The following is a 9,373-nucleotide window of genomic DNA, read 5'->3' on the forward strand; positions in this document are numbered from 1 at the left end:
ACGGAGGACCCCGAAAGGGCTGTAATAGAGACAATTATCTAATCGGTGTTGTGGTTGTATGTTCGTAGGTAAGGATGGCTATTTCGCGAAAGCCCTAGCAACCACGTAAATTTTGCAAGAGATAAAATAGAGGCGTCTAGCTTTATGTTGCAAGGGGGCTTGTAAGATGATATGGTCGTGGTGTAAAGTAGTTTCCTACTTGTTGTTGCTAAGTTGTAGTGATAACCCAACACCATGATGGAGGCGCCGCGAAGTGCCCAGAGCGCTAGTCGCGTAAATGATACCCACATCATGTCACTTAATACATTTGATGTACATACCTTAAAACATCTTGTTTAGTTGCTAGTGTTAAGTTTCCACAACAAGCTTTAAATAAGATTATCCCTAAACCTTAATACCAATAAAAGTGTTCTCCTTTAAGTGTGCACCACCAAGATTCCCTCCGTTACGAGGCAGGACGTGATGATCAGGTGTTGGACACATCGACGTTCGAATATGGTGGGTGTAAGCCACGTGTTGCACTACGAATACACTAAAGGTTAAATTGGCGAGCCTAGCATGTGCAGACATGGCCTCGGAACACGGGTGATCGAAAGATCAAGCACGAGTCACATGGATGATGTGATCGAAAATTCGGTCTCTACCTTTGCAACTATACCGATGGCTGTGACGATCGAGGGAGGTATAGTAAATAGGGGCTGTTTAATCACTAAGACATTCTTAGGGATGATTGCCTTAGTGGAGTTCTTTGATAATATTATAACTTGAACTCACAATTATGAACTTAGGGATGATTGCCTTAGTGGAGTTCTTTGATAATATTATAACTTGAACTCACAACTATGTTGGCAAAAGATCGCTGAGGCAAGATTGCCCTTCTTTGGAAAATAATATTATGGCTCTTTTGTGGGTAAAGAGAAACTTAAAATAATGGATCTAACTTCAGAAATTGGAACCAACCCCTGAGGGGTATCCTCATTAGTAATGACATGCTCTATATAATACGAGAACCCCTAGGAGATGAACCCGACAAAATCCGTGAGTGCGGATGATAATGGTGATTATCATACTCGCCATGGCTTGTCCATGCACCATGATTTATCCTTTGGATTTTATGGACGCATAGTGATTACACGATTGAGCGCCTGAGCCCACCGATTGGCGGTGGAAGCGCAACAGCCTAGATCCTTCCCGGCACCACCGGCTTGAGCGCCTGAGCCCACCGATTGAGCGACAGCTTGTCCTCGTACCCAGGTGGAGGATGCCAGCCCCTCCCCACCTTGTTGCACTTCAACTTCATGACCTTGTTAACATATGGGCAGACAAGTAAGTGCACACTCGAAAGAACTAATGCATAACTTAGGATCACAAGATGCAGAGAAGGCTCATGTGCATCCCAATGACGAGCATGTTCATGCCAACCCAGTTCATGTCCATGGCATTGCAAAGCATGATCATATAAATTTTGGGCATGATGAAGCCATTGTGGAGCTTGTAAGCTCTGCAATGGCTTGGCTTCATCATGCACAACATTTCTATTATCATGCTCTGCAATGCCACGGACATGACAATGATGCACAAATTACACATTTTCCAATTAGGAGCATTCATCAATGTTACATGCGCACATAGTACGATCCAAGACTTGGGAAAGTCGAATCCAACTCTAATCTAACCTTATTCGTGCAAATCTACAATATATCGAGTATGTATAGTTGGATAGAAGCAATTACAAGGCCGTACGGACGCCGGAGAGGAAAAATCAATCCGCCGGTAACCTCCCGAAAAATGTTAACCGCATATCTCTAGAAAACCGAGGACTTGCAGTGGAGAAATCCCGTGCCATAGCCGCCGATGATGACCCATGAGCGTACGATAAAGCTCCCCGGAGTTGTGGACGGAAGCTGCCATGGCAGGGGTGTGGGCGACGCCACCGGCGGAAAAATCCCCACCAGCTCGGCAAGGGTTGGCCCAACGACCGCCGGCCCCGCGGCCACATTCGAAGTCCCGTCCTCCGATGAGGCTGCCATTGTCGTAGCCCTTGTCATGCGTACCCGCCAGCTGAACGGTGACGGAGCTCTCAGAGCCTTCGCCAAATTGAAGTCGCTTGTCGTACCCAGCCTTTGGATCTTGTTTGCTGCCCAATGCGGCGAGGGGCTTCCACGACGGAGGTGGGGGTGGAGGAACGCCTGCCATGGCGGGTGGAGGCGCAGAGGAGGTGAGAGAACTTTTTTTTTTTGGACGATGAGGGGAGTGGAGTGGGAAGTTAACGCGGAAGGTCCCGTCTCCCGCGCTTCCTAACGAGTGTAGAGGAGAGGGCACATTGCTCTCCAGCTCCTTTACGTACGATAACGCCCAAATCGAGCATGCCTGGCGGACCAACATTTGGGCTTTCTTTAAAACTCGTGCGGTGCAGAAAAACGATATGAGCAGACCAATCAAATGGGCCTATTTCTTCTCCAGGCGTGCTGGAAACCACATTGCGAAAAATCAAACTCGTCCTAAGTATCACAATGCCCGGTATTATTCAAGTGAGAAGAACCAATCTTACACGCATCAAATTTTGAGCAGCGCCGGTAAACAAACCACAAAGGCACCAGTGCTCTTGGTTTTTGAAATATTTGAAAACTGTATTTTTATGTTTCAAAAAATCATAAAAAAATATTTCATGAATGCATACATATGTGACATGTCATGAATACTCGTGCGAAGTTTCGGTAAAAATCATGTTGTATTTTTAGCTACATAAAAAAACAAATTTATGGTTGTATAGGGACAATTTTGTCAAAAATTTGTTTTTTTATATAGTTCATAATACAATATATTTTGTTCCGAAATTTACAGTACATTCAGAATTTTTTATGTATATACAGATTTAAGCTCAATTTTTTTAAAATCTCAAAACTATATTTAAAAAAAAAACCGGAAGCAATGATGCTCGTGTGCCAAAGTCACTTTTCGTAAAGGTGGTAACATTACTGTTGGAGCAATCAGCCGGGGGCAACTTGGAGGCGGGAGGGACAAATGGATGTGATGGAGAATGGAGGAGGGGCAGATGGGCGTGACGGAGAACGGGGGAGGGCGACGTGGAGTAGCTAAGCTAGATTCATCCGCAGCTGCCTTAAAGAATAGTCTTGCACGCACGAATGCATTTTTTTTAAACGATCACATGCAAATTGACTACATGTAAGAATCTCTTGTCGTGATATCGGCGTGAGGAAGCCCGTGCTTATCACATCTGTGGATAAACAATGAATCATGCTAGCACTTTCCCCCTCCCCTGCTGTCGCTCGTCCACAATAGCCTTGAGAGGGTCTCTCCCTTGAGCCGACGGCCGCTCCGTCAGATTAGCTGACCAAAGTGTGTCTTGGCTGGCGCCGGAATAGTCTAGGAGTAGTCTAGGGTTAGTTTGTTGATGTTTTTGGCTTGATGCTGCGTCTTAGGCTCTTGCCCCGTAGAGAAGATGGTGATGCGATCTGCCGCTTAGGCTCCCCGCTGCTGATGCTTGGGCTTCTCTGGATGAAGCTCGGCGGAGGCAGGAGTGAGGCCATCTTCTTCAATAAGCTGCTGGCGGAGGATCTTGTTCGCGAGCCTGGAAGTCAAGACTGGGAAGCTCCCCTGGCCGGCCATGGTGGCGAGGGGGAGAGCCGAGGAGTCTTGATGAGATCGGTTGCTTCTTTTCTCCCGGCCGGCCTTGGTGGCGAGGGGGCGAGAAGTGGTGGTTGGTCGCTCTGCGCTCCAGGATCCATATCCAAGTTCTGCGACGAGCGCGGGGCACCTGGTGTTCCATGATTTCCTTCTCTCTATCCCGCCATGGAGGTGTGGGGAGTGAAGGAGATGCAACTGCAGCCTGCTTCAATATGCGCTGGTCTCTGCCGAAGAGGTGCTACTCCGACGAGATCATCCATGTGAAGGGCAATCTTGCCTCAGCGATCTTTTGCCAACATAGCGGCGTTTCTTCAACCTCCTACATGGAGGCTCCTCTCCGCTCGTGCTGCTGGAGCTCGGCGCCTCCAAGCCACCAAGTGGTTCGTCGCCGGTGGTTTGCAGGTGGCCAGCGGCGGCGGTTCTTCGCCGGAAGGGGGCGTTCGAGCACTCCGTCCTTGTTCCTCGGCGACGATGCCTGGAGGACGCCGGCGATTGGTGGCAACGACACCCAAGGATTCGATTGCTTTTTCTTGTGTCTTGTTAGGGTGTTTTTCGCAAAAATGCGGGCCTTATCCTCAAATAATAGGTTCTTTTGGGCGAGTTTTTGTCTGGGCCTGTATGTAATTTGTACCTGCCACGTGGTGATGAAATGAGAATTCCACTTGTTCAAAAAAAATGAATCATGCACCATTACTCATTTATTAGATTAATGAGTTTTATTCATTTCTGAAAAGAAAATATTGAAAAAGTTCTACTCCATCCGTCCTAAAAAAATGTCTCGACTTGGTAGATGTAAATTTAGATAAAAACTGAGACATCATTTTTATGAACACACTTTCTCCTCAACTGTTGAGTATTGATCAGTTTTAAATTTGTTCCATGAACATTAATACGATTTCTTCCATTTAAAAATAAGTGTCTCAGTTTTTTTTAGATACCAATGTATCTACAACTAAGATATGTGTAGATTTTTTTGATAAAGGATGCTTTATTACCTTTGAGAAGCAATTACATCTAGCCAATGCATAACCTGGATGCACACGGCCGTTCAAGTGTCTGAAGTCAAAGTATATAAAAGTAGGCGAAATATATATCGAAACGATGAATCATATAACGCCTAGGGTGAAGGTGGTGCTGCAATCCGTAGACTATGTTGCCACCCATGTAGGGAAAAAATATCCCTCGTTGTAGCCTCCAACCGTGTACAGACCTCCGTAAAGAGGTCTCGGTTCTCCACCCGCTGAAGAGGTAACCACGAACGGAGAATACATGTACATCTGTAGATGACCTGCAACAAAGAACAATTTTTATCGTTAAAAATCTTGTCATTTCTACTTAGCCAAAGCGCCAGATAACTGCTAGCGCCCCCACCCTAAGAAGCAACTTAAACCTTGAATCGATACCCTGAAGCCAATTGCCAAAGACATTGGCCACACTAGTCGGGGGATACAGGGTAGACGCTACTTGGATGACTGACCATATAGATCTCGCAAAATGGCACTGAAAAAAGGTGTTTAATGGTTTCATCATGATGATAGAAAACACACCTCGAACTTCCGTGCCAATTCTGCTTAACAAGATTATCTTTGGTAAGAATAACTCCTCGACGAAGGTACCATCCAAAAAAATTAATATTTAATGGTATCTTCATCTTTCAGATTTTTTTATTATTATCAACTAGTATATCAGAATGTAGGATCGCATTGTATAAAGATTTGACTGAGAAAGTACCATCTACATGAAGATTCCAGCTAAATTCATCCGATTCAGGCGATAGGTGAATATCGGCATATCGCTCAGGCGGTGAATTAGAGCGTTCCATGCTAGTAGCCTTTACCCAAGTAAAACCCGTCTGAACGTCACATTCGGGGGTGAGGTAGTGCTGTCCACAACTGGCGCGTGGTTGACGTGGGAGGTTTGATGGCGGTTGACGGGCTTGATGGAGTGTCTTGATTCGTCCCCGGCAACGGCGCCAGAAAAGTGCTTGATGTCTACGCACGCTTCTATTCCTGTAGACAGTGTTGGGCCTCCAAGAGCAGAGGTTTGTAGAACAGCAGCAAGTTTCCCTTAAGTGGATCACTCAAGGTTTATCGAACTCAGGGAGGAAGAGGTCAAAGATATCCCTCTCAAGCAACCCTGCAATCACGATACAAGAAGTCTCTTGTGTCCCCAACACACCTAATACACTTGTCAGATGTATAGGTGCACTAGTTCGGCGAAGAGATAGTGAAATACAAGTGGTATGAATGAATATGAGCAGTAGTAACGGCGTCAGAAAAGTGCTTGCTGGCGTGCAGTTGATGGTAGTAATATTGCAGGAAGTAAAGTTGCAGTAAAACAGTAAACAAGCGATGATTGCAGTATTTGGAAACAAGGCCTAGGGATCATACTTTCACTAGTGGACACTCTCAACATTGATCACATAAATAAATAAGTTCTCTTCCTTTGTGCTACATATACTCTTGTTTGATAATGAACACCATTCGTTGTGTAGGGCTACAAGAGCTCCCTCAAGCCAGAGTTAACAAGCGCCACAACATTCGGCATTCATATTTAAGTAACCTTTAGAGCATAATAGATCTTTGCAATTTAAACCGAGTACTAACATAGCATACACACTGTCACTTTTACACTATGAAGGGGGAATAAATCACATCAATACTATCATAGTAATAATTAACTCCATAACCTACAAGAGATTATGATCATAGCCTACGCCAAGTACTACACGATGCACACACTATCACCATTACACCGTGAAGGAGGAATAGACTACTTTAATAACATCACAAGAGTAGCACATAGACTAATAGTGATACAAAGCTCATATGAATCTCAATCATGTAAGGCAGCTCATGAGATCATTGTATTGAAGTACATAGGAGAGAGATTAACCACATAGCTACCGGTACAGCCCTTAGCCTCGATGGAGAACTACTCCCTCCTCATGGGAGACAGCAGCGTTGATGAAGATGGCGGTGGTGTCGATGGAGGAGCCTTCCGGGGGCACTTCCCCGTCCCGGCGGCGTGCTGGAACAGAGACTCCTGTCCCCCAGATCTTGGCTTCGCGATGGCGGCGGCTCTGGAAGGTTTCTCGTACCGTGGCTTTTTTCCGTATCGAAGATTTAGGTCAGGGACCTTTATATAGGCGAAGAGGCGGAGTCGGAGGGGGTACGGAGCCACCACACAATAGGGCGGCGCGGCCAGGGCCTGGGCCGCGCCGGCCACATGTGTGGGCCCCCCAGGGCTCTCCTGTGGTGGCTCACGGGTGTTCTGGAAGCTTCGTGGAATTCTAAGATGCTGGGCGTTGATTTCGTCCGATTCCGAGAATATTTCCTTACTAGGATTTCTGAAACCAAAAACAGCAGAAAACAGCAACTGGCCCTTCGGCATCTCATCAATAGGTTAGTTCCGGAAAACGCATCAAAACGATATAAAGTGTGAACAAAACATGTAGGTATTGTCATAAAACTAGCATAGAACATAAGAAATTATAGATACATTGGAGACGTATCAAGCATCCCCAAGCTTAGTTCCTACTCGCCCTCGAGTAGGTAAACGATAACAAAGATAATTTCTTAAGTGACATGCTATCATAACCTTGATCATACTATTGCAAGCATATGAGATGAATGCAGCGATTCGAAGCAATGTTAAAGATAATGAGTAAAGAAATGAATCATATAGCAAAGACTTTTCATGAATAATACTTTCAAGACAAGCATCAATAAGACTTGCATAAGAGTTAACTCATAAAGCAATAAATTCTTAGTAGAAGGCATTGAAGCAACACAAAGGATGATTAAGTTTCAGCAATTGCTTTCAACTTGTAACATGTATATCTCATGGATAGTTGTCAACATAAAGCAATATAACAAGTGCAATAGGTAAACATGTAAGAATCAATGCACACAGTTTAAACAAGTGTTTGCTTCTAAGATAGAAAGAAGTAGGTAAACTGACTCAACAATAAAGTAGAAGAATGGCCCTTCGCAGAGGGAAGCATGGATTACTATTTTTGTGCTAGAGCTTTTCATTTTGAAAACATAGAAACAATTTTGTCAACGGTAGTAATAAAGCATATGTGTTATGTATAAGACATCCTATAAGTTGCAAGCCTCATGCATAGTATACTAATAGTGCTCGCACCTTGTCCTAATTAGCTTGGATTAACACGGATTATCATTGCATACATATGTTTCAACCAAGTGTCACAAAGGGATACTTCTATGCCGCCTGTACAAAGGTCTAAGGAGAAAGTTCGCATTGGATTTCTCGCTTTTGATTATTCTCAACTTAGACATCCATACCGGGACAAGATAGACAACAGATAATGGACTCCTCTTTAATGCATAAGCATGCAACAACAGTTAAAATTCTCATAAGAGATTGAGGATTTGTGTCCAAACTGAAACTTCCACCATGATTCATGGCTTTAGTTAGCGGCCCAATGTTCTTCTCTAACATTATGCATACTCAAACCATTTTATCATGAAAATCTCCCTTACTTCAGACAAGACGAACATGCATAGTAACTCACATGATATTCAACAAAGGTAAAAGTTGATGGCGTCCCCAGAAACATGGTTACCGCTCAACAAGCAACTTATTAAGAAATAAGACACATAAGTACATATTCTTCACCACAATAGTTTTTAAGGCTATTTTCCCATGAGCTATGTATTGTAAAGGCAAAGAATAGAAGTTTAAAGGTAGCACTCAAGTAATTTACTTTGGAATGACAGAGAAATACCATGTGGTAGGTAGGTATGGTGGACACAAATGGCATAGTTTTTGGCTCAAGGATTTGGATGCACGAGAAGAATTCCTCTCAATACAAGGCTAGGCTAGCAAGGTCGTTTGAAGCAAACTCAAGTATAAACGGTGCAGCAAGACTCACATATGAACATATTGTAAGCATTATAAGACTTTACATCGTCTTCCTTGTTGTTCAAACACCTTAACCAGAAAATATCTAGACTCTAGAGAAACTAATCATGCAAACCAAATTTTAACAAGCTCTATGTAGTTCTTCATTAATAGGTGCAGAGTACATGATGCAAGAGCTTAAACATGATCTATATGAGCACAACAATTGCCAAGTATCAAATTATTCAAGACATTATACCAATTACCACATGCAGCATTTTCTGTTTCCAACCATATAGCAATTAACGAAGCGGTTTTCAACTCCGCCATGAACATTAAAGATAAAACTAAGAACACCAGTGTTCATATGAACAAGTGGAGCGTGTCTCTCTCCCACACAAGCATGAATTTATTCAGAGAATGAAAATAACGAAACGAAAATAAAAGCAAACAGACGCTCCAAGTAAAGTACATAAGATGTGACTGAATAAAAATATAGTTTCAAGAGAAGAAACCTGATAAGTTGATGAAGAAGGGGATGCCTTGGGCATCCCCAAGCTTAGATGCTTGAGTATTCTTGAAATATGCAGGGATGAACCACGGGGGCATCCCCAAGCTTAGACTTTTCACTCTTCTTGATCATAGTATATCATCCTCCTCTCTTGACCCTTGAAAACTTCCTCCACACCAAACTCAAAACAAACTCATTAGAGGGTTAGTGCATAATCATAAATTCACATGTTCAGAGGTAACAAAATCATTCTTAATACTTCTGGACATTGCCCAAAGCTACTGGAAGTTAATGGAACAAAGAAATCCATCCAACACAGCAAAAGAGGCAATGCGAAATAAAAGG

Source organism: Lolium perenne, chromosome 4 (assembly GCF_019359855.2).
Source record: "Lolium perenne isolate Kyuss_39 chromosome 4, Kyuss_2.0, whole genome shotgun sequence".
In the NCBI taxonomy this organism is placed as follows: Eukaryota; Viridiplantae; Streptophyta; class Magnoliopsida; order Poales; family Poaceae; genus Lolium; species Lolium perenne.